Raw genomic sequence first — 26,510 nt, forward strand, 5'->3', positions numbered from 1 at the left:
GTGCCTGTAGGTGATAGCGCTCAGTGAACTGCACAGACTCTGTGATCGGTTTGAATCCCACTGCCATGTCTCATAGACGGCTGCTAGGACCCTGGAAACATACGGTGATGCCATGACCTAGTGTTGGTCCCAACATGTCACCCTTTCACATAACGAATCCATGAACATCTTTATTCCAAAGTAGGCTTCTACACACAACAGCATGTGAGTCCAACCCAACCCATCCATTTGTTTTTACAAATAAAGTTTCATTGAAACACAGACGCCCAATTTGTAGAAGCTTTACCTACAGCTGCTTTTGTCCTATGGAGACAAAGTGGAAAAGCTATGATAGAGCCTTGTATTTTTATTGTTTGTTTTTTTTTTTTTCCTCCCCAGAAACCATTTGTTAATCTCTAACCTGAATGAATAATCTCAAATTGTTTGGTTTCACATTTTCTTTATATTTTTTCACTTAACACAAGAAGTTATTTTCAGGACTGTTTGTACTCGAGATTAAAATTCAATATGATTTAATGCGCTTAGGAAGACGACTGCAGACATTAGCTGGCTATGACAACGGCGGGGGCTTAGATGGAGTAATTGGGGTCACACTGGGTCCTGCAGATACCACCTTGCTCATGCCTGAGAAACAGGATTTCTCTTTCACTCATAACTTCAAAATGCAGCTGCCTTCTGCAGCAGTTACACTCCACGGAGGAATGCGGCTTCCGGTCCAGCCCCACTGGCTTCCACGTGGCCAGCAGATACTCCATCTGCTGTCCAATTTTGTCATGACTCCAGCCGGATCACCAGTCCCTGCACCTCGAGCCTCTGTACAGCCCCACCCATGAAGGTGATTGCTCCGAACTCACGGGCCACATCACACAGTCTTTCCAGTAGGTGCGCGGTTCCATCGATCATGTGCACAGTTTCAAACACAACGATCTTGGGACCGCAGGTCCCTGAGATGTTCAGGGTCGTTGTGGAGGATGTACTTTGGCACTTGGCTGCTGTGGATCCCTTGGATCGTGGAGGCATGGTTCCTGGAATCGGAGTAGCTCTCACAGCCTGGCATCATCTTTGCCAGGGATGTACAGGGCTGAGTCGTTGGCCAGGAAGCAAGAGGAAATCAACTGGGCCACCTCGTTTCCATGCAGGTCAGCTAGCTCCAGCTCCAGGTCAACAGGGACTTTACTAGTTCCAGAAATACTTCTAGTTCCACCTGTTCCCGCACGGTGTTGTTTCAAAGTGTCCACAGCTGCCGCACACCCCAGTGGGTGGTGGTGAGAGTCTCGATCATCCTCTGCCTTGGGAAGGTGTGTGTCTTCTGGTCCACAGAGTTACAAACTCGGTGGGTGTGGTCGTTCTCTTCCTCATCAATTTTCTTCTCAAAGAAACGATCATACTGAACAATGGAAACAGATCTCGGCAAGTTATCTTGAAGAAGATGAGACATTCTTTCTAGACTTGCCTTTCCCATAACAGCCTGGAAGACCGTCAGCAATCTGCCAGGGTCCCCTTCCATCGGCCTCACGGTAATCACACTGGGGTTCACGGAGCTTTGGGGCGCCGCCTTCCTCAGTGCACGCATTTGCTCACGTTCTCCCTAAGCCCCAGCCTCGCTGTGCAGAAGACACAGCTGCCCCTCCAGCTCAGCTGGGCCGGGGCATTTGCCTGCAGTGCCCTGGTCTGAGGCTGGCGAGGGCTGTCCAGACGGAAGCTGTGTGCCATTATGGGGTCTGCTGGAGTCGTCAGGAGCCTGCTGGACCTGGGTTTTGGCAGTTTTGTCTTCCTCACTAGCTGGGGAAGTTTCTTTAATCTGCTGGCAGTGCACTGCAGAAGCGGACAGGGCCTGAGGGGCTGGCTTGCCCCAACTTTCATCATCTTGGGGCAGTTTTGGGCATAGAACAATGGGCATGTGCTAGCCTTCTGCAGAGAGACGTGGGGACAAGAACAGGCAGTGGTGCACAACAGCCTCCATGCTCAGGAAGTGTGCTGGCTCCTGCCAAGGGCACTCTGTCCGGTGATGGAGGTGGAGGCAGAGGCGCGACCTCAGGCCAAGGTGTCCACACAAAAGGTTGCCCTTGTTGGCGAGCAACCTAGTAGCTTTTTTTTTTAGTGTGCATAGAAATAACAAGTCTATATATCAATGAGGGACACTTCAAAAGTTGTGGAAAATGGAATTAAAAGATCTGCTTATTTTGGCATGAGTAATTTTTGAAATCCTTGCCAGTGAAGGATTTTTTTTTAGAAAATTCATGAAAAATGTGGATTAGGAAAAAATTATGCATGGATTGCAAAAAAATATTGTGCCAAAATACTGATTTTTTAAATTCTATTTTCACACAAAGTTTGAACTATTCTCACGAATTTGTTTTGCACTAATTTAATTCCTAACATGCTTTCCATGCACATTCAGTGCTTTTTGTTTGTTTGTTTGTGTTTTTTGTTTGTTTGTTTGTTTTGTTTTGTTTTGAAGAGGAGAAAAGAGGAATGACAGCAGTAAGAATCCTACCTGGGATATCTGTCAGATGGAAGGGAGCCCACTTTACATGGTTTGTTTTCTGAGTCCATTGTCTATATGCTCTTTCCTTTTAAAATTTTTCTTTAGGGACATGTGTTTAGACCGATTACTAAGATGCCAGCTGGGAGGCCAGCGCTGTGGCCTAGTAGGTAAAGCTGCAGTCTGCAGTGCCGGCATTCCATATGGGTGCTTGTTCAAGTCCCGGCTGTTCTACTTCCAGTCCAGCTCTCTGCTATGGCCTGGGAAAGCAGTAGAAGATGGCCCAAGTCCTGGGCCCCTGAACCCGCATAGGAGACCTGGAAGAAGCTCCTGGCCCCTGGCTTCAGATTGGCGCCGCTTCTGCCATTACAACCATCTAGGGAGTGAACCGGCAGGTGGAAGACACCTCTCTCTCTCTCTCTCTCTCGCTCTCTCTCTTTCTCCCTCTGCCTCTTCTTTTTTCTCTGTGTAACTCTAATTGTCAAATAAATAAATAAATCTTTTAAAAAAAGATGCCAGTTGTGATGCTAATTTTCTGTTTTGGTGTGCTTGGCTGCTATGGCCAGCTTCACTCCTGTGTCTAGAGGCCCTGAGATGTAGCAGTGATGGCTCATGGTTCCTGCCACCCATGTGGGGGACCTGGATTGCATCACTGGTTCCCTGCTTTAACTCCTGGTCATCCCAGAACCATTACAGGCTTTTGGAGAGTAAACCAGAAAATGGGAACACCCTCTCTTTGCCTCTCAAACCCATAAAAAATAAAAAATAACCTTTCCTTCAAGTTTCAAGGCTTTGTTAATCAGACTTTCCTGGGATCTTAGGAAGCACGTTTTGTGCTAATGCAGGGATGTGAAATAAGAGGAAGAAAACTGGGCTGGGAGCTCAAGACTTGGGATTTACGCCACTTTTTTCCCACTAATTTGCTGCATGACATTGGGAAAATGACCTATCTACAGCATCTCTTCTTCATCCCCAGGTTTGCTGTGTGAGCCAGGCTCTGGCCACTTTCCTCATTTCCAGATCTTGGCCTCTCTGATTTCACATCATCTACTCCAAGCCGCCCTCTAGTTTTTTTTTTTTTTTTTTTTTTTTTAAAGATTATTTATTTGAAAGGCAGAGTTACAGAGGGGCAGAGACAGAGAGAGGGAGAGAGGTCTTCCATCCGCTGGTTCGCTCCCCAGATGGCCACAACAGCCGGAGCTGTGCCCATCCGAAGCCAGGAGCCAGGAGCTTCCTCCAGATCTCCTACGTGAGTGCAGGGGCCAAAGCACTTGCGCCATCTTCCACTGCCTTCCCAGGCATAGCAGAGAGCTAGATGGGAAGTGGAGCAGCCGGGACTCGAATTGGTGCCTATGTGGGATGCCGGCGCTTCAGTCCAGGGCTTTACCCGCTAAGCCAGAGTGCCGGCTCCTGCCCTTCAGTTTTTAAAGCACTCCTTCAATGACATAAACCTTCTGAAAAGTTTTTCTTGGGTCTTCAGTTTAAGTGTTTCAACCTTTCTAAATATCAATTCCTCACAGAAAGAGGAGGAGACCCGTATGTTAAAAAGGTCATGGAAAATGTGCATCATGAAAAAAAAAAAAAAAAAAAGCTATGCAAGGATTTCAAAATTTTTTTCTACCAAAATAAAGTTATGAATTCAGTGTCCCATGAACTTTTTGAAGTGCACTCATATTGTTCTAAGTGCATGGGATAGAACTAAGAGCACTGTCTCCATGGAATATAGCTCCCTTGAAATGTGGGCCAGAAATCTCACTCCGAGAGAAATGCGAATGCTGGAAAACTATTATAAAATCTTTTCCCTCCCTCCAGTCTCTGCCTAGTGGCCTGGCATGATGCAAATGCTTTCGGCAGGCAGCTGGAAATTTAGTCTGTGCCAATGGGCTGTTCGTCCAAGGTTGCTTGGCAATAACACTCAATGCCCCGAGCAGGCACCTCCCACTCAACCAGTCGGTCAATTCAGTCGTCGGTCTTTCAAAGGACACTTACAAACAGACTCATGTTAGGAATGGGCAGGGCGGATGTCATTTCTATAGGACAGATAAGGAAACTGAAGTGCAGAGAGGTGAGGTGAACCACTCAAAGTCTCACAGCACTGTTGAGTCAAACACATATCGTTTAGCTCTTGGTCTTGGGCTCTCTCCTGCACTATACAAATATTTTCAAATAGCTTTTTGTCTTAAAATTTCCCACACCTGGCCTTAACTCCAAGTAAAATTTTCATGTATAAAGTCAGCATTGTGAGGCTGGGAGAGGAACTGGTGGAAAAGAAATCTCATGTTAATAGGCTTTGATGCGAGACAGGAACCTTTGAACCGAGAAAAGAAAATCTACAGATGAAATCTCTGCAGAGGGAAAGAAAATAGTGTTTTACTTACTTATAAAAGGGGAAAGTGGGCCATGCTACGAAAGTATTCAATCCTAACATATTAATTTCAAGGACTACAAAGAGTTGACATGAGAACTTCAACATGGGTGTGAGAAAACTGTGCTTATTAAGAGTCTAAGGATTTGACACAATTTCTTTCCCTACTCCGGGTTTAGTTTCTTCTTCCATAAAATCAGAGATGGGTACATTGCTTAGTTTAGGCTCAATTTGGATGCAGTAACAACTAACCCTCAAATGTTAATGATTTGCAAACTTATTCCTTGCTCTCTTGGACTGGCTGTGGTTCTCTTGGATCACAGTGGAAAGAGCAGCCTTTCTCGAGGACATGCCAATCTCATGGTAGAAGGAAAAACAATAGCAGAACCACTATTTGACTATTAAAGTCTGCTGGAAAGTGACACATATAATTTTCTCTCACATTTTGTTGAACAAATCGAGTCACATAGACAAATTCAATGTTACTGAGGTGGGAATTATGATTTTCCTTAAGCACAGACGTGACACATATCTTGGCAATAATAAAATATAACAAAACAGGCTCCAATGATTTTCTAAACATCTTCTTTTGGATGTCTCATCTGCTCTGGTTTGATTTTTCCCACGATCATGTGTTAGAAACTCTATACTCAATGCAACAGTGTCGGGAGGTAGGGCCTAACAGAAATGATTAGGTCATGAGGGCTTGTAGATGGATTAATGGTGGGAATGGGCCTGTTATAAAAGTGGTTTGGTTCCATCTTGCTTTTGTGTGCTCTCTTGCCCTTCCACTTTATGTCATGGGCTGACACAGCCTGAGGCCCTTACCAGGTACCATCACTTGGTATTGGGCTTCTGGGAGTCAAATAAACTTCTTCTGTCTACAAATTATGCAGGGACGTTCTGCTTCAGCAACACAAAATGGACTAAGACAATTTCCCAAACTAAATCCATTATGTTTACTCCTCAAATGCATCCCTCTTTCTATACCACTTCTCCACAGAAATGGCTCCCCCAGCTATCTACCCCTTCACCCAAGCCAAAAATGGAGGAGCTTTTCTTGACTAGTCTCCTTTCGTCTTTCCTCCTAAGTCCAGTTGTGAGCTACGTCTCTGGCATTCAGTGTGCGATATGGGCTTGAGGGGCAGAAGGACATTGTAGAACCTGGAAGATATTGCAATAGCAGTAAAGTATGACTAGATAAGCAGCCAATCCATTTTTCACTTAATGTATTTCTCTCTCTTGCTTTTTTTTTTTTTTTAAGAGAAAAGAATTGGAGGCAAAGTTAAGTTGGGTTGGCGTCGTCCCTCACCCAGGATCAGTGAATTCTGCAGTCTTGCACTTGAAACATGCAGAGACAATGGGAACTGCAAGTCCTTTGCACTCCCACCAGGTGAGGGCACACATCTGAATGACCTGCTCACCCTGGGAACTGTCCACTGGACAGGAGGAATTTGGGTTCCTCTCGTTTACTGTTGCTTCATTGCATAGCTGTTCACTCGCCTTTAAGTTCTAAGATCTCTGAAGGGAAAGGTAGAGCAAGAAGGACTGGCAGGGGGCACGGCCTCAGTCAAGAATGGTGGGCCTGGGAGTCAGTAAGTGAATGCTCCCTCTCTGGATGTTGGTGGAGTGGATGTAGACACACAGCAGGAAGGGGACCTCAATCATGAGAAAGTCTCGTATCTATAGTTAAATGTGTAGAACTGAAGGCTTTGAGTGGGCAAGTGGCTTGGCCAAAATCACTTAGCAAGTTATAAGCAAGATGGGCCAGTACATGTGCATAGAACTGCAGTACCCTTGACACAGTAGCAGTCTGTGAAGTGGTGCTGGGATGTGCTTAAGGAGCGTCACACATCTTGGCTACCTGACTCTTCGTGGCATTTCTTTTTCATCTTCTACCATTGTTTACCTTAACACACAGCTGCTTCTGGAAGTCTCTGCTTGTATACTGGCACATTATTTGAGAGGCGAATGGACCATATTGTTGGAAGTGGGCCAATCTCTGTTTTACATGCCCTGGGCTAAACCCTGGCTCCAGGATTCACTTGCTGTATGACCTTGAGCTACTGCTTCCCCCTCCCTGAGCCCCAGTTTCTTCACATAGGAAAACGGGGAGAGCACTAATACACATCTTCCAGGCTTCTTCTTATAAAATTTTATGAGAAGTATATGAAATTCTAAGGTACCAGAGCAACAAACATTGTCCAATGTCACCCAGCAAACACCGGCCACAGGAAACTCAATGTTTATATGCCAGTTTTCTTTGCTCACTAACCAATTAATGCAAAGTGATGGCCAGAGCCATAGAACTGAATGTGAAACTGTAGAAGGCTATGCAACACAAGTGCAGTGGATGAATATGAGGGAAACTTAATCTCCAAGGTAACAAGATTGGGAGTTAGGTCCCAATGGGTTAGGTTATGCTCTATTCTCACGATTGGATTTGGTGCTCATTATAAAGGGCTCAAGGCTATGTGTTCAAGTTCTTGTCCTCTCCTACCTCTCACCTTTCCCCATGGAAGACACAGCACAAAGGCCATTGCCAGATGCTGGCATGTTGATATTGATCTTCCTAGCCTCTAGAACTATGAAAAATAAATTGCTTTTCCTTACAAATTACATATTCTCTGGTATCCTATTATAGCAACACGAAATAGATTAGGAAGGCAAAGAAATAGGACTGAGAGTAACTGATTCTTTCTAGATAGTCACCAGAGGCCTTCCAGAGGAGGTGATGTTGGAGATGAAAGAGAACTTTATTGAGGAGGGTAATTGGGGTAATTCTAGGGAAATACGATTCAGCGAGCAAATGGCACGAGGGCATGAGCATGTATGAAACACTAAAGCAGGTCATTTAATATAGTTGGAACACAGAATAGAAGCAGGCCAGGGCGTGGTCTAGGTGAGAGCTGAGAACAGAGAGTTTAGTCCAGGCCAGATATTGAGGTAGCTGGAGAGAGAGGCTAAGGAGTAGGAGTTCATCCCCAGCCAGGCTGGGTTGATCTCAAAGCTGTGTTTTGATTGATTGATGCGGGCCATTAAGTTAAGCAGGGCATGTGCTCTCTCAGTCCTCCTTCTGTTGTCTTCCCAGCTTGGCTGCTGCAATCATTCCTTCCCTGCACCGTGAGGCGTTTGTGTTTGAGAGGTTTGAGGTCCAACAGGGACAAAGCTGGATTTGAGTTTTAGGTTGATGCCTGGGGCTGGATTCAGGGTGGATTAGAGCAAGTAGTGCTGGTGGCCAAGAACCCTATTAAGAGCTGCAGAAATTCAGCTGGGAGATGACAGGATCCTGACCTAAGGCAGTGGTAGAGAGTAGAGAGTATGGAGAGAGGGGAAGGAATCTGAGAATAACTGGGAATGCAGAATCTCAGGAGTTGGAAATAAGACGAGGAGGCCATGAGAGGGGGGAATTAGACTAAAGGGTTCATGAGGACAGACTAGCTTATGACTGGTACCACTGCTGTCTAGCGTAGTACCTGATATAGTGTAGAAGCTCAAGAAATAGTGTTAAAATAAACAAGCAGAAAAGGGTTTTCAGGTTTCTAATTTAAAAGGGGGACACACAGTAGGTCTTCAATACTCTTCACTGAAAGCCATCTGTCTTTTTTTTTTTTTTTTTTGACAAGCAGAGTGGACAGTGAGAGAGAGAGACAGAGAGAAAGGTCTTCCTACCGTTGGTTCACCCCCTAATGGTCGCTGCAGCCAGCGCACCGCGCTGATCCGATGGCAGGAGCCAGGTGCTTCTCCTGGTCTCCCATGGGGTGCAGGGCCCAAGCACTTGGGCCATCCTCCACTGCCTTCCCAGGCCACAGTGGAGAGCTGGCCTGGAAGAGGAGCAACTGGGACAGAATCCGGCACCCTGACCGGGACTAGAACCCGGTGTGCCGGCGCTGCAGGCGGAGGATTAGCCTATTGAGCTGTGGCTCCGGCCCCACCTGTGTTTAATAATAATGACATTTCAGTTCCAATTTGAAACTCAATACTGATTCCTCATGATCCAGAGACCTCATGGAAGTGCACTGGGGGACTGGGCTGGCTTCGGAGAAGCATGAACTGGATGCTCTTGCTAAGGGGGATGCTGTCCAACACTATTCTCAGGAGAACAAGAGCAAAGGCACCTAGCCCCTGTGCTCCGAAGCTTTTGGAGATAAAAATGAGAGGATGTCCAAATCTGAGCTGCCAGGAGGCCAGGCGCCTTCTTGCTTCGTTGTCTCCCCAGTGAAGCCATGACAAAGATATTACCAACAAAATAAACAAGTGCTGTGGGGATTGAAGAGATAATCACCTCCCTGGCCAAATATTAAAATATCAAAGGTCCAGGGAAGGATCCGGTTATGGGCCTTTGATGTACCATAAAGGCCCATTTCATGCAACCGTCGGGAGTATTCCAGGGCAAAGATGGAGTGATATTTTATGTCACCTTGGAGGCATAAAGGGCACTTTATGAGTCAAAGGAAGCCAACTTCTCAGATGGCCGGAGACTGGCAGGTTACTAGTTTGAAATCTAAACACCAGCCCGGATTCCAAAACAAAATTATTCCCAGCACTCCCTTTGCCCAGGAGAGGTTTACTCAGGTTGTCAGAGGCCATGGAGTGGGAGGTCTGCCCCAGGGCCAGCAGACAGAGGCCCGGTGGCTCCGGTTATTGGATCCCAGAGCCTGAACTGCCTTTGTTAGCTGATGGGCCAGGAAACATTCTTCAGCCTGGAAGATGGGAGAAAATAAGTGCAAAGATGAGATTCTCAGGCCAGTCTTGCTGGGTTTGCTTCCACCTCCATGCTTCTTCCACAGAGGAACCCACTGTGCTCTGGCCCCTTGCCTCTGATTTCTCTTCATTGACATTATATCCTGCGTCACCAGGAAGTGCTCATGCTGCTGGCTTTCTGACTGTCTCTTTCACTCTTGGGTGATACATTCCATAGAGATACACAGCTGCCCGTTTCTTCTTGGCAGTAGAACTTGGCCTGATACAAAGGAAGGGCTTGAGGACAACTGTTGAATGAGTGCATGAATGAGGGCCCTTAGGTGTGCTAAGACCTGGGCTAGATGGTTCAGATCTGGTCCCCTGCCCCCCCACAGGTGCTCCCAGTTTACCGAGGGAGGCAGATTTCAAGCGGCACTGAAATGATGGACGTCACTGCATGGCGACCATGCAGAATGCCGTGGGGCACCAGGCTAGCACCTGAGAACCTTGTGGGATGACAACAGGCACAGCCATCCCCAAGAAAGTGACGTTGCAACTGAGAGCTGATGGGCGGAGGGGAGTCGGCCAGGAATGGAGGCAGGGAGTTTGTATTGCGGGAGAAATGGCTTGCGTCAAGTCATAGCTCAGCTCACAAAGCGATGAGTCACGAAATGTGGTGAATGCATACATACAGCAACGGATGCTTGACAATTCACCGTAACGTATTTTTCTCATCATTCATTCCAAGTACCAGTGACAAAGGAGTGTTCCTACGCATGCGCCATTTTCCTGAATTGTGCACTGGCTTATTTTGTTTTTCTCCAAGAAAACATAAATATTCCTGGGCGCATGAGCAGGTTGACATAGGAACTTGGAAACAACAAAACAAAACAAGACGAAATGCAGACAATATGTAATTGCTCCTCCTGTAAACACTGACGTCGTTTTCTGAAAGAGAAGGATTTCAGGAATGACTGTGTGAGGTGTGATGAAAAGCACCCAGGCAGGAGTTGAAATTGTGTGGATTGAAGAGGTAACCACTGCATTGGCCAAATGTTAAAATACCAAAAGTCCAGGGAAGGATCCGGTTATGAGCCTTTAGTTTGCATCCGTCTTTACCAGGAGAGCAATTCTGTAGCTCGCAGTTACAATTGCTGAGCCATGAGAACTGTGTAAGAGCACCCTGTGGACTGAAAAATTATGGGCAGATAAGAGTAATTTACTATTATTACGGTTCTCACTCCATTTATTACTTAGATGTATTTGTCCTTTATTAACAAAGGAAAATGCTCGCTGTGTGTACGCTGCTAGGAATTCGAACACGTGTGTGGATTTGTGTAGCTACCACCACAGTCAGAAGGCAGAATCAGTCTGTCACCCTCACATCCGCCTCAGGGCTCCTGTTTGCAGTCACCCCTTCCCCACACTCCTCGTTCCCAACGGCCCCTGATGTGTCGTGTGTCACTGTAGCCTTGTTTGTTTGTGAATGGAGGATGATAGGGAAACAGACTTATAGTGTGTGCACCTTTCTAGGCTGGCCTCTGTCACTCAGTATAGTGCCTGTGAAATTCAGCCAAGGTGTTTCCTGTGTGAACAGCTCATTCCTTTTTATTGCCGAGTGGTAGTCCACGGTATGGATGATCACCGCTTATTTACCCATTCAGTTACTGAGGGACATGAGGTTATTTCCCCACTTTTTAGTGGTAGTGAAGAGGCCTGTTATGAATATTTGTGTGCAGCTATGTGTATGAACATTAAGTTTTCATGTCTCTAGGAGTGATATCCAGTAGCAAATTGGTATGTCACGTGCTCAGTGTATGATTAACTTTATAAAAGATGCCCAGCTCTTTTCCAGAATTGTTTTTGTCCTTGGCATTTTTCCTTTGCAGAAGTTTCATGCACGTGAAGCCCAGAGAAATGAGTGGCTTGCCTTTGGTCACAAAGCACACTGGGAGCCAGGGCAAGAGTTCTAGTCTTCTCTACTCTATCCTGAGGCTGTTTACTGAGCTCACATCTGACACTGCACCTGTCACACAGTCCTCAAAGCAACTCTTTGTGGTAAGGTCTGTGTTGGTTTGCTTCTCCCTGTTTTATAGGTTGAAGAGACTGGTGCGGGATAGGTGTGGGAGGGGAAGGGACCTGCTCAAGGTCACACAACTCCACAGTGGTGGCTGGGCTTCAACTCCAAGCTTAGTGCTGCTCGCCCTCTGCACGTTTCCTCTTGGTTGCTGCAAGTTATAGCCAGAGGTTCATTTTAAATGAATCAACATTTCCACCCTCATGGTTGTGCTTCGTTACGGAGGGAAAATTTCCATGCTTTCATAGCGTGAACTGTCTGTTTATTAATAACTGCCCCTCAATTGCTTCAATTTTCACGTTATTAAGAAGCTAAAGTTTGGCTCACTTGTCATTTTCTTCGCCTGCTTGGAATGGATTAAAAAAAAAAAAAAAACACCTGGGGCTGGGCTTGGACTGAGAAGTGAAAAGAAGGATTTAGGCCTGGTGCCCGGGGTGCTCGCCAGGCGATCCCAGGCCTCAGGCCTCCTTCCTGTCGGCATGTCAGGAGGCAGCCCCCTACCTTGCCAGAGGTAGGGACACAATTCCACAGTGCAGGAGACCCAGTGGGGTCGCAGCATCCCGGGAGCGTCCCATATCCAGTTTCATTGCTACAAGGTGTTAGAGATGATTTTTAGCTCAAGGCTGCTTGTGACAGAAGGAAAAATCTGGTGGATCACTTCCAGAACTCGACATGTATGGGAAGCCCTCGGTCTCTCGCAGGCTTAAAGCCCCTTCTTTAAAAATAAATAGAAAAGAGGAAGAAAGCAAGCCAGGGAAGGAAGAGGGAAAAAAGAAAGAAAACAATGGAAGAAGGAGAAAGAGAAGAAAACAAAAAGGCCATATACAAAATGGTGAGAGAGAGAGAGAAAGAGAAGGAGAGAGAGAGGGAGAGAGAGAAGGAAAGAGAGGGAGGGAAAGAGAGGAGAAAGGTGAAAGACGAGAAAAAGAGTTGAAACAAGGTAGTTTATTTTGCTTCCCTTATGTTTGTTATAGGTCATCCTAGACTTGCTGGAAGGCAGCAGCATAATTGGACCAAGCTAATTAGATCTTCATTTGATTCTGTGTTTGTTTGTCTGACTACTTGGTTTATAACTTGGCAGGGAGCTTTGTCGTATATACTCTGCTAACTGGTTTATCTAAACTGAGATTGAGCATGAACAAAATTGACATTGGATTTGCTCCTTCAGACCACACAGAAGAGGGAGAAAATGCTTTCGAGTAAATATTGATGTCAAGGTGCAGTAGCAGACCTGACTGGGAGACCTCCTGGCATCCCAGGGACAGGAGAGGTGACAAATTCTGGTTGGGCCTAGGGGACAACAGTGAGACCCCAGCACCACGTGGTGCCTTGGGAGTGTTTGGAGTTTGCAGCGGGACAGCTGGGAGTTTGCTTCCTGGCTTGGCGACTTACAAGAAAACTTCTTGTTTTCTCTGTGCCCCAGTGTTCTCACTTGTGAAATGGGAGAGCAATGCCATTGTGTATCTAGAGCAATGCCTCATAGGGCAGAACGAGACAGCAGGGGAGTGTAGAACAGCAGACTTTTGGGAAGGGTTTTGTCTTTAGGGAAGGGTTTGATCCCCCGTCCCCCATTGGGTGGGAAGCCACACCTGGGAAAACCAGGCGAGATACATTTCCAATGCTGAGGGAACTGACCCTGAAGTTATAGGTTGCATCCCTAGCATATGTTCCCCCTTGTTCCTATTAGAACCCAACTCTGGGGCCTGAGCAAGTCATACGTCCTGTCCTGGACTTCAGAGCAATGACTTACACCAAGAAGATTTATTTATTTATTTGAAAGGCAGAGTTACAGAGAGGCAGAGGCAGAGGCAGAGAGAGAGAGAGACTATTCCATCCACTGGTCTGGTCCCCAAATGGCCACCATGACTGGAGCTGGCCCATCTGAAGCCTGGAGCCAGGAGCCTCATCCAAGTCTCCCATGTGGGTACAGGGGCTCAAGGATTAGGCCATCTTCTACTGCTTTCCCAGGCCGCAGAAGGGAGCTGGATCAGGATTGGAGCAGCTGGGACTCGAACCAGTGCCCATCTGGGATGCTGGCACCACAGGAGGTGGCTTTACCTGCTAAGCCACAGCGCCAGTCCCATGGTGAACATTTGTGAAATTTGTGGATAGTTTTCCCACCATATTCATTTTCTCCAGACTCTTTGAAGCCCCCTCATAGCCCCATAGCGTGCACTCTCTTGTCTTGGGGCTTCCCTGCAGATGTCCTAGCTATGTTTGTCTCTCTGACTTAGGCTCCCAGGGCCTCTAGCTGCATTGCAGGCCTTGGCTTCTTGGACTTCCTTCTTCACCCCTCACTGGTGCTCCCCTGCCATTCTCTATGACTACCCTTGGAAACCAAGTAGTACTCTTGTATGTATCAGTTCATCTGCCTGGTGGAATGGGAGCTCCTTAAAGCCAGAAATTTGATATTGTGCAGTTCCTGACACATTAGCTAGCTGTGTGATTCTGGGCAAGTTACTGAGCCTTTTGTAGCCTCAATTTCTTCAGCTGAAATATGGGGACAATTAGAGCGCCTATGGTTTATTCTCTGAATACATACAAAGCTCTAAATACTCTCCCTAGCACACAGTAAGTGCTCAGTGTATATTAGCTATTAAAATGTTGCTTTGAGCAATCAAATGAATGACTCATTATATGAATCAGACTTGTTTGCTACTTTTAGGGAGTGTGGGGTTGGGTGAGAAAGGTACATCAATAGCTCATAATGAAATGAAGTGGTATTAAAGTAGAAATTCATATTTAAAATACAATGAAAGGATTCATTTAAAAATCATGTCATTAAAGGTTAAAAAGTGAAGAGCTTGAAATGAGTGGGTCTGTGGGTATGTATCTCTGTGTGTATTTATGTTGGGAGAGCAGGGGGAAAAAGAGTTAGGAAGTATCATAATACCAAGGACTTTGGCTACACAGAGTGGTGAATGAGAATTCTCCAATTTGCCTGGCGTTTTCTAGCTTCCATAGTAGGAAGTTAGACCAATTTTACACTTAAATTCTTTGATCATCACAATAAGATGTTATCCAGAGCTGTTTGTTTTTTTTTTTCTTCTCTTGGGCGCCACTAGCATGTATCAGGTGAGCCTATTCCACATATCAGGACAGGGAGCATTCCTGGCCTCTGTGCTGAATTCCAATTGTGTTCCCCAGGCTTTGCAAGAATAAAAAACAAAAACGAAAAGCTGTAACAGCCTCCACACTTTTACAAATGCCCTCTAGGGGGCGGTGCTGCTGCCAGTTGAGAATCACTGAACCTAGCCCATTTGGTTTCAACAGAAGAGAAGGTAAGATCCGGAGTAACATACTTTGCAGGATAGCACAGATGGATAGTGTTGAAGCCAGGCCTGGCCTGGCTCTGGACTTTTTCTTTTCCAGTAATGTTCTATTTCCTAGTGGTTTTTGTTTGCTGTTCTTAGTTTTATTATTCTGTTCATTTTATTGTATCAATCATATACTGAAGCAAACCACTCTTTGCATTTGAAGATTATACTTTAATTTCCCAATCTGTAAGCCATTATCTTGTATGTAGAGCCATGGGAGGAATTTTTCCCATTTGTCTCATGGGCAGAAAGTGAAGAGCCTCCGTGCTTTGGGGAAGTGTCTCTGAGTGCTGCGTGAGAAGCTAGAATGGCCCACTTCCTCCCCGCTAGACTGTGCCAGCGTGGCTTCCCGAGATTTCACAGGCCAGGCATCTTAACTCAATGATTCCAAGGCTTTGACCGAGAAACCCCAGCTCTTCCTTCTTTGGCTGCACTTATCTGGGGATTTTCATTGAACGAGATGGGGGGTGGTGGTGTCACATATCCCTCTGCATGACCGCTCCCATCTTTGGGGTTGAACTACCTTGCAAGTGTTCTGCAAGGTGAGGCGGAGCCCCGTGTTGTCTGGATAGCTCCGTTGTCTGGGGCAGGGCTCCCAGCACCTTGGAAGGAAGAATTCTGCATTTGAAGCTGGAACATGTTGTGAGCATTCCTACCTCTTTACAGCTGAGCCTGTGTGGCCTCGATCAAACGCAATTGTCCTCTTGGGGCCTCACTCTTGGAGTGCTGACCTCACTTGGTTACGGGGAGCAATCGACTTTGGTTAACAGTGGGAGTGTTCTTGCCTTAAAAAGGCAGCATAGGGTGGCAGAGAACGTTGGTGCCTGCCGAAGATCCCGTTGGCTGCCTTCTTCCCAGGCACAGAACTAAACCGCCTCCCAGCTCTCTTGTGCTGCTCATGGCAGAACGAGTGGTAACAGATAGAATGTGTGTGTTTTTTTTATTTTTGCATGGCATCTCAGCTTCTCTTTCTCCTTCTATAGAAGCTTTGGAAGTCCCATGTTGGCAAAGTCCCATGAGAACTGCAGATGGGTGGGATCTGGTGCCTGAATCACCATGAACAAGGAGAAGAATGGAGTGGGCAAGAAGTAACACTCCAATCTCTAGAGCTTCACAACAAAGCTGTGCTTGCTACAGCTACAGGTGATAGCCCATCTGGACTGCTCCAGTTGTTAATACAGTGCAGCGGACTATGAAGAAAGCAAATCAATGTGTACTTCTCCCCCCTCCCCACCCAGGCCCCACCCAACCTGGAGTCTTTCATCCCTCCCCATCTGCCCTGAAAAGAGTGATTCTGAAAAGAATAGGCAGAACTCATTGATAGATTTCACTTTTGGGCTTTTTTAATGGCATATAATTTGATTTCAAAATCTACCTCCACTCCTAGCACCATAGCTATTTGAGAGGCCAGCAGACTGATGATCAGAGCCTGTTTCTGGTGCCTTCTGTAAACTTGAGATGGGAAAAAGTGGTGCCAGGAGGACCCCTGTTACTGGATGGCTGTGAAGATGAAATGAGAACCTGGGAATGAAGCACTTTGCACAGTGCCCGGCACCCACCTAGAACGTGCTCAACAAATGTCAGTGCCAAACTCCTCATTCTACTGGAGAGAAAAGGCTGATTTTTATCAAAAGAACCACTAAGCACCCAGCATGGCCGTGATGAGGTCGGGGGTTTGCAGGCAGTGCCTGATCCTCTCGGCACACCGGCAGCCCCAGACAAAACCTCGTCTTTTGGAGGCAGCCTGGACTGCAAAGAGCATTGTTTTTCTTCTCTTGGTGCTGTGGCCTCATGGCTGCTCTTCTTCTGGGGGCTTGAGTTTTCCTTTAGAGTGGCAGGATTGGAAGAGATGACCTCCAAGAGCCCTCCAGCGCTGCCAGTGTGGAATTCCAAGTTAATGTCAGCAGACTGAGGACTGTGCAGAGAAAAGCAAGGGTGGGGAATGGGCAGGAACGGAGGCTCGGCTGTATCATATAACATGTCCCAAAGGACATAAGCTGTGATCCAAGGTCATACAGAAAAGATTTACAGTCTTGGAGTTCATAAATAATCCCTGGATGGTGGAGTCCTTTAAATATCAATGACACTGCATGTCACAATAGGAGAGAAAGCCCATTCTTTGTGGAAACTCGAATGTTATGAACTTTTCTAGGGTTGGATTCAAACCTGCTTTCTTTCCCTTTTCTTGCCTCTCCTTTGATTTCTTTCTCCTCTCTCTTTTTCTCATCCTTCTTTTTCTTTTTTTAAGGCATTTTATTTTATTTGAAAGAGTTACAGAGAGAGGTAGAGACAAAGAGAGAGAGGTGTTCTATCCGTTGGTTCACTCCCCAGATGGCTGCAATGGCCAGAGCAGTGCTGATCCAAAGCCAGGAGCCAGGAGCTTCCTCTGGGTCTCCCACGTGGGTGCAGGGACCCAAGGACTTGGACCATCTTTTTCTGCTTTCCCAGGACATAGCAGAGAGCAGGATCAAAAGAGGAGCTGGGACTAGAACTGGCACCCATATGGGATGCTGGCACTTCAGGCCAGGGCATTAATCCACTGCGCCACAGCGCTGGCCCTCCTCCTCCTCCTTTTCTTCTTCCTTCTCCTCTCTACCCTCCTCTCCTATGATTCCCTTCCCTTCCCCTATCCTTCTCATTTCTTCTCTCCTCTCTTTTCCAGTCCCCTCTCTTCCTCCAGTCCTGATTTACCACTGAAAACTACTTTGCCATTTTTAAAACAATTTGCTTCTTTCACGTCTGTTCTTGATGCATGTGTTTTATTAGCCAAGTTCTAAGTCAACTTATTTAATTTATGTATTTTTCCAATTCTAAAAAATGATTTAAAAGAGTGACAGAGAGAGAAGAAGGGAGCGAGGGACTGGGAGGGGGGAGAGAGAGAGAGAGAGACAGACAGACAGACAGACAAGAGAGGTATTCCATCAGTTTGCTCCCCAAATGGCCAAAATAGCCAGATCTAGGCCAGGAAGAAGCCAGGAGCCAGGAGTTCCATCCTGGTCTGGCATATGGGTGTCAGGGGCCCAAGCACTTGGGTCATCTGCTGCTGCCTTAGCACCATCCTAGGCACATTAGTAGGGAGCTGGACTGGAAGTGGAGTAGCTGGGACGTGGAACCAGTGTTCCAACATGGGCACTTAATCTGCTGCACCACAAAGTAGTCCCTTCTTCTTCCATTTTCTGTTTAGCATTAGCTGATTTGGAAGAAGAGGGAGGTGGTGGTGGTGAGAAACTATGTCTCTCTTTAATTAAATAATCTTGGTAACTGAATTATAGCACCAGTAGCAGACTGGCTAGTTTATAAATCTGAGAGAGAGAGAGAGAGAGAGAGAGAGAGAGAGATCATAATTTTAACTACTCCTGTGCACAGTGGAGGTTATTGCAGAAAGAGGTTATCATAGGGAGAAATTCTACAAATAAAACACACTGAAGACAATGAGGCTCTTTCCAATGCTGTTAGTAGTGTTTAAGATAATTATGAATTCCAAGTTTTCGGGGACAAAATCATTAACTCTGACATTCCAATCAACCTTGAAATTAGCTCCAATCTGAAACCTTAGCCACTGAGCAGACATTCTTGATGTGTAATCATGTGCTTTTTCCCTTGGAGTAGAAATTAAGAGCACAATTTGGAATCATATGGAGAGTGTTACCATAGTCTTTTGTTCCCAAGGTGGCCTTAATTACAATTACAGGACACAATTACAGGGAACTGTAGAGATTTCACCTATGTTAGACCCGTTTCCTCTCATTCTCTTCATTATTCTCCTTATAATAAAGGGGTTGAATATTTGGACTAGAAACCACAACACCACAAATTTTTAGTATAGTGTCCATAAAAGCTCTTGTACTCAAAAAGTCAAATGTTTTCATTTGCTCAGTCACCCTGCAGCATAGAGGCGAGAGTGTAGTCTGTTTGGACTTCAAAGTTTTAGAGCCAAAGATTGACTTTCTGGTCTCTATCCACTCCTGTGCCCAGAAATTCTTTCTTCTCACTATTGCTTTGCTCTCTCAAAACTGACACTGATCTCTTTCTTTTCTCATGAAATTCAAAAGTTAAAGGTGACAGAAGTTTGGATAAAAAATGCAGTAATTTAATTCCCCAGTTTTCATTGAGAATGCATTTTTTTAAACAAATAGGGCTATGCAACCCACTCTCTCTCCTTTTCTACTTCATAGCTTGTATACCAACCTGAGACAATAAATAAACAAATAAAAATATCTCTGCTAGCCAAGAGTGCATTTTCCTATCAAGCCACTATTTTGTCAGTTTTATTCATAATCCAACTTCAGTGTGGAGGACGACCTAACTCTGTGGCCATCCCCAAACCATTTATTGGCTGCATTCAACAAACATATGAGTGAATGAATGAATGTAAGCCATTAGCCTCTGCTTACATACTCCCCATCACTTAAGCAGATGTGTCCCTGGTCTCAAGAGTGTGGGGGACTCTGCTTGTCCATCCCATGTTAACACATAATCTGCAATTATACAGTCCATCATTCCCTCTATTAGTCAGTGTCTTGGCAAGAAATACAACACTCAATGTGTTTAACTGAAGAAAACTTAATGAAGTGATTATTTGCAGAGGTGTGGACAGTGTTAAGGAAACCAACAAGGAATAGTAACATACCCAGAGACTATTGATAACAAAAAGCTGTTACCACCTCACTTCATTTTCAGATACATGAAATGAAGGACACAGATCTTACCTTTGCAAATGGATGCATTTTTACAAATGCATGCACCCATGTAACCACCAGTAGAACAAGATAGAAATCTCACCCCTCAAAGATTCCCTCATGTCCTCTCTCACTCAATACATTGTACAAAAGTTACAACCATACTGGCTTCTGTCACCACTGATTCTTTCTGCTTTTGCAATTCATATAAATGGAACCACACAGTTTTTATTTTTATTACTTTGAACCTCCTTGGCTTGTCTGTAAATCAGTGAGATTGATGGATGTTGCTGTTTAAGCATAGTTTGTTGTTTTTCATTGCTTTGTAATATTTCATTCTGTGTACAGGGGGCATTTTAGGTCATTTCCAGATTTTGGCTATTATGAATAAAGTTGATATGAACATTGCTGTATGTATCTTTTGATGTACAAATTAACAGACTTTGCTAGGTATATATATATATATATATACATACATATATTTACATTTATGTTAGATGTATATATATGTTAGGTGTATATATATATATCACACTTATGCTAGCTATATATACATGTATATTAATATATGTTTATAAACACACACACATTTATATATTTATTTACTTGGTCATGGACCATGCAGATTCTTTTTTTCAGTAATTATTAGGTCTTTCCAGTTTGCCAAAGTTGTTGGGTGAGTTTTTTTTAAAGATCTATTTATTTATTTGAGAGGCAGAGTTACAGACAGAGAGATGGAAAAACAGAGAGGTCTTTCATACACTGTTTTTTTAATTTATTTTTTTTCCTGAAGAAAACTTTTATTTAGGGAATATAAACTTCATACATTTCTTAAGTACAACTTTAGGAATATATTGATACTTCCCATCATACCCATTCTCCCACCCACACTCTAACCCCTATTCCCCCTCCCTCTCCCATTTCCAGTCCCATTCTCCACTAAGATCTATTTTTGATTAACTTTATACACAGAAGACCAACTCTGTACTAAGTAAAGAGTTCAACAATTTGCACACACACACCAAAAAACCCAAAACTGTTACTCAGCAGTGGAGAAAAGGGCTGTTCAAAGTCATTGCATCTTGTAGTTAATTTCACTTTGTTTTTTTGTTTAGAAAATTAACTTTAACAAAGCACCCAAGAATGAAACATCTTTTGGTTTTTTTTTTGAATTTATAATCTTCTTTTTCATTTATTAAACTTTTATTTAATGAATATAAATTTCCAAAGTACAGCTTATGGGTTACAATGGCTTCCCCCCTCCCATAACTTCCCTCCCACCCGCAACCCTCCCCTTTCCCGCTCCCTCTCCCCTCCCATTCACATCTTTTGTGATCACTTAGACATAGTTATAATACAACTCATTGATGATGGAGGTCCTGTATGAGAAGTTAGTGTACAGTGATTACTGTTGTTAATTTAAGAATTAACACTCTTATGTAGGATGTCAGTGATCATCCAAGGCTCTTGACATGAGCTGCCTAGGCTATGGAAGCCTTTTGAATCCACAAATTTGTCAGTATTTAGACAAGATCTAAAGTGAACATTCTCTACTCCATACAGAGAAAAGTACCTCCTTTTTTGATGACCACTTCTTTCCACTGGGGTCTCACCCACCAAGGTCCTTCATATAGGACATTTTTTTGGCCACAGTGTCTTGGCTTTTCATGCCTGAAATGCTCTCGTGGGCTTTTCACCCAGACCAGAATGCCTTAAGGGCTGATTCTGAGGTCAGAGTGCTACTTAAAGTGCTTGTCATTATATGAGTTTGCTGTGTGGACTGCTTCCCATGTTGGAGCATTCACTCCTTTTAAATTCTATCTATTAATATTACCAGACACTTAATCCTATCCATATGACTGCTTTAACACTTAAGATGATATTTTTACCACCCAGCATATGGGGATTTGGGGTTCCATGGCACATTTTTAAATTGTACCCTTAGAAGTAAGTCCATAGGAATGTATACAGAACTATACAGCTTTACACTTAAAAACTTCATATACTTCATAATTACAACATTAGGAACATGGCGATTCTTCTCACTTTACCTGCCCTCCCACCCATACTTCCACTACTCTACCTCCTCCCTCTCTTATTCCCACTCTTATTTTTTACTGAGATCTATTTCCAATCAACTTTGTACACATATGTTTAACTCCATGTTAAGTAAAGAACTCAATAAAGATTAAGAAAAAAAAAAACTATTCCTCAATAGTCAAGACAAGAGCTGTTCAAGTCATCACTTCTCAAAGTGTTAATTTCACTTCTGCAGATTGCCTTTTAGGTGCTCTATTAGTTATCACAGGTCAGGGAGAATAAATAGTATTTGTGCCTTTAGGACTGGCTTATTTCGCTAAGTATGATGTTTTCCAGATTCATCCAGTTTGTTGCAAATGACCAGCTTTCTATTTATTTTTTTTCTCTTCTTTATCACTGAGTAGTATTCCATGGTGTACATATCCCAAATTTCTTTAACCAGTCTTCAGTTGATGGCAATTTGGGTTGCTTCCATGTCTTAGCTATTGCGAATTGAGCTGTGATAAACATGGGAGTGCAGGTAACTCTTTCATATGCTGATTGATTTTTCTTTGGGTACATTCCCAGGAGTGGGATGTCTGGTCATATGGTAGGTCTATATTCAGGTTTTTGAGGTATCTCCATACTGTCTTCCATAATGGCTTTACCAGTTTATATTCCCACCAACAGTGGATTAGGGTACCTTTTCCCCTACATCCTTGTCAGGATTTGTTGTTTGTTTATTTCTGTATGAAAGTCATTCTAACTGAGGTGAGGTAAAACTTCATTGTGGTTTTGATTTGCATTTCCCTGATAGCTAGTGATCCTGAGCATTTTTTTCATGTGTCTATTGGCCGTTTGTATTTCCTCTTTGAAAAATGTCTGTTTAAGTCCTTTGCCCATTTTTTTAAACTGGGTTGTTTGTTTTGTTCTTGTTTACTTTCTTAATCTCTTAATATATTCTGGTTATTAATCCTTTATCAGTTGAATAGTTTGCAAATAATTTTTCCCATTCTGTTTGTTGCATCTTCACTTTCCTGAGTGTTTCTTTTGCTGTACAGAAGCTTCTCAATTTGATGTAATCCCAGTTGTGAGTTTTGGCATTGATTGCTTGTGCCTCTGGGGTCTTTACCAAGAACTCTTTGCCTGAGCCAATTCTTGCAGGGGTTTCCCCAATGTTCTCTAATAATTTGATGGCATTTGGTCATAGATTTAGGTATTTTATCAATTGTGAGTGGATTTTGTGTAAGCTGTAAGGTAGGGGTCTTGTGGCATACTTCCGCACGTGGAAATTCAGTTTTCCCAGCACCATTTGTTGAAGAGACTGTCCTAATTGGAGATCCTCTGAAAGTAATCTGGCATTTCTCTTGTGTACATTTTAGAATCTTTTCTTGATATTTTACTGTGAAGATTTTGATTACAATGTGTCGTGGTGAAGATCTTTTCTGATCATGTCTTAGGAGTTCTATGTGCTTCCTGTACATGGATATCCCTTTCGTTCTCAAAATTAGGGAAGTTCTCTGTAATTATTTCCCTAAAACATCCTTCTAATCTTTTCTCTCTTTCCATACCTTCAAGAACTTTAGAACCTGTGTGTTGGGTAGTTTGATACTATCCTAAAGATTACCAACAGTGCTTTTCAGTTTTCTAATTCTTCTTGTCTTTGTTCTGATTGTACAATTTCTTGTTATTTGTCCTCTAAGTCAGATTTTTTCTTCTGCTTCACTGATTCTGTTGCTAAAGATTTTCATTGCATTTTTATTTGTTCTATTGAATTCTTCATTTCCAAGGTTTCATTTTTATTTTTCTTTTCTTTTTTTAAAGATTTATTTATTTATTTGAAAGTCAGTTACACAGAGAGAGGAAAGGTAGAGACAGAGAGAGAGAGGTCTTCCAACCAATGGTTCACTCCCCAATTGGCCTTAATGGCCAGAGCAGGGGAAGTTCTGGGTGGAGAAGAAAAGGGCACCCCAGGCAGAGGGGATGGTATGTGCAGAAACCCAGAGAACTAAACACTTGCAGGGTATATGGCGCAATGTTGATCGCTTAGGTGGGCTGAGGATGGTGTGAGGTGCTAGGGCAGTGTGCTGGAAAAATTAGCCAGGGCAGGTGAGCCCATCCTGAAGGGCCTTGAAACACTACCTGGAACTGGGGCTTTTCCCTGGATTCCCATGGTGGAACTCCACACTGAAGCTTACCCACAGCTGCCTGTCCATCTCCTTCCTGTCCCCCTCTACCTCCTGCTGTGTCTCTTAGCCAGTCCTACTTCTGGCTGCAATGTGGAAAATGTGTTAATGAATGCTGAAACCCCTCCACTGGCCAGGCCCAGGAAGGCTTCCTGGAGCACTATGCAGAAAGAGTTCCAGAGATTGCTGTCAACTGCTCTTAGGACTCCTGTAGCAACAGGATTCCTGGTCCCTAGGTGATTTCCTCATCTCCAGGGCATGCCTGCCTCAGCATCCCCGGGAGGATCATGTCCCAGTGGCTGCAGCAGAGACACAGGGAACTGTGTGTGTCAGACCAAGAGTGGCAAGGCTGAGGGCCGGGACAATTGACACGTAGCTTTTTGGTCTCCAGCAGTGTTTGTAGAAAATGAAGCATTTTTGCCAAGGAGTAAGGTGCTCCCAATCCCCTACCTTTTGTTTTGTTTTGCATAGTCATTTTCATATTTATCTCTTTAGGACTTTGGAATTACGCTATTGGCTATTTTTTCTTTCTAGCTGAAATACCAATCAAATTATCTAGATTGGTGCAAGTCCTTTTTGGACTACCTTTCTCAAGCATACAGTAACAGACCATACTAGCAGGTGGAAAGGAGAGAGGACAAGGGTCTTGACATTTGGGGCAAACATTGAGGGGCAATGGGAATGCAAACGCAGTTGATTTTGATAGGCATTTCAGTCTTCTTGCTCACATTTAACTGGGCAACATCCTTAACAAGACATTTCAGGAGTTGAGAATACTCCCCGCACTCAGAATCACTCTGTACTCCCATCTAATTGGTGACTATGATATATATCCTATTGTAGGCATTCCAGTCTAACTTTATTTTGTACCTTTCTCTGTCCTGCTGCTGACCACAGTACCCAGGCTCTCCCAACCCCGGCTTCCCATGAATTTGGAAGAGGCACTGACAGGAGATGAGAACATGGTAAGGGAGAGAGTTTGGGTTCCCCCAAACTCTTCCCCATGGCTGGCCATGGCCTGCAAGTACTGTGTTGCTGTTGGTGGCCATGTCTCCTGTTGAGCCAGCCATCCCCTTGGCTGTTCATTTCTCTGGGATCTTGTCATACCATTCCCTCTCTTTGTCCCCTGAAGTTGGGCATAGCAATGCCTTCTTTCTGTTGCTTGTGCCTAGATGGCACATCACTCCTTGTTGGCTCCCTTAACCCTGGCCACACCTCTCAAAAAGACCTTTTATTAGACTCTCTTGGGTTCAACCTTTCTGAGTGTGCCTCCTGTATCTTGGCAGACCTGTGTGACAAAGTGGCCAAGTCTATTACTTGCACTCTCCCAGGATCTTTCTCCTCTTTCCCCCTCTGCCTTCTTTCTTTCCTTCTTTAAAAAAAAAAAGAGTATGCGTATTTTGAAAGGCAGAGTCACAGAAAGAGAGAGATAGAGAAAGACAGAGATCTTTTCCATGCACTGGTTCACTCTCCAAATGACCCCAATGGCAAGAGCTGAACCAGACCTAAGCCAGGAGCCAGGGACTCCATCTGAGTTTTCCCCGTGGGTGACAGGGACCGAAGTATTTCAGCATATTTGGCTGCCTTTCCAGGTGCTTCAGTAGGGAGCTGGATTAGAAGCAGAGCAGCTGGGACTCAGGTGTGGGATGCCAGTGTCACAGTGGCAGCTTAACCTACTGTGCCACATCAGGCCCTCTAGCGACATTTTTCATTTCCTGGTTGGATTTCCTCCAAGCTTCAGAATGGCCTGCTCCCATCCATCTCATGCTACAGGCAGAGGGATTCCTAAATGGCACCCACGAGCATGCTACTTTCTTACTTCCAAGCCTTTCACAGTTCTTCCCTTCAAATAAAGGCCACACTCAGCCTGCTCCAAAGCCTGCCGTGGCCTGGCCTCTGCCACTGCTTCCATCTGGGACTCTCCCTGCTCTGAGGAGTCTCTGCTCCAGCCATGGGGAAGCACCAGCCTCATTCTAGGCCTGTCTGGGATGCATCAGACCTCCTTCCAAGGTTACTGTGCCTTGAGTGTTGAGCTCAGCACTGTGTCAGTGGGTGATGCCATTTCATTCTCATAGCAACTCTGTGAGGTGTATGATATGGTTGTTGCCATTCTAGGGGGGAGGGGGCAATCTGAGGTCCAGATCAATGGGAGAACTCACCACGGTCACTCAGCTGGGAAGTCAGGGAGGCAGGTTGGAGTCCAGAAAGCCCAGCTCCAGAGGGCACCCCAGAGTAGTCAATGACAGCTCCAACATCAACTCTTCAATGACATCCCAGCTCACCTAGACTATCCTCTGAGAACTTTTTCCTGACTCTGTCCAGCTGAATATGTCATTCTCATCTCTGGGTTTCTGTGACATTTTTCCTTAGCTCTATCAAACAGAGTGTGGTTGTTGGTTTCCATGCCTGTGGATGGCACACTCATAGCCTATGAGAAGGAACCTAAAGGGAGCCACCTGTCTCCTTTCATTGGCAGGTGCTGTGATAGCTGTTGGGTATACCGTATGTGTGCAACAATGTGAAAAGGACTCCATGAATATACATTTGGAAGTATGGTCATTCAGCCCAAGCCCATGTCTGTGTATATTAGAAAAGGGAAGGTCAGCTAGAGATTCCTAGAGATTTTGTTCAAATGCTGATATTTGTTGACATTTATTGAGCATCTATTGTGTGCTGTGTACTGTTTCAATCACAGGTTT

At 44.6% G+C, this 26,510-nt stretch overlaps 1 pseudogene; it reads right to left on the reverse strand.

Moving 5' to 3' along the window:
- Nucleotides 1–771: 771 nt before the first annotated feature.
- On the reverse strand, nt 772–16,907 carry LOC133759094 (5-aminolevulinate synthase, non-specific, mitochondrial-like; annotated as a pseudogene).
- Between the last annotated feature and the right edge of the window lie 9,603 nt (nt 16,908–26,510).

The sequence above is a fragment of the Lepus europaeus genome, chromosome 5, assembly GCF_033115175.1.
Source record: "Lepus europaeus isolate LE1 chromosome 5, mLepTim1.pri, whole genome shotgun sequence".
Classification (NCBI taxonomy): Eukaryota; Metazoa; Chordata; class Mammalia; order Lagomorpha; family Leporidae; genus Lepus; species Lepus europaeus.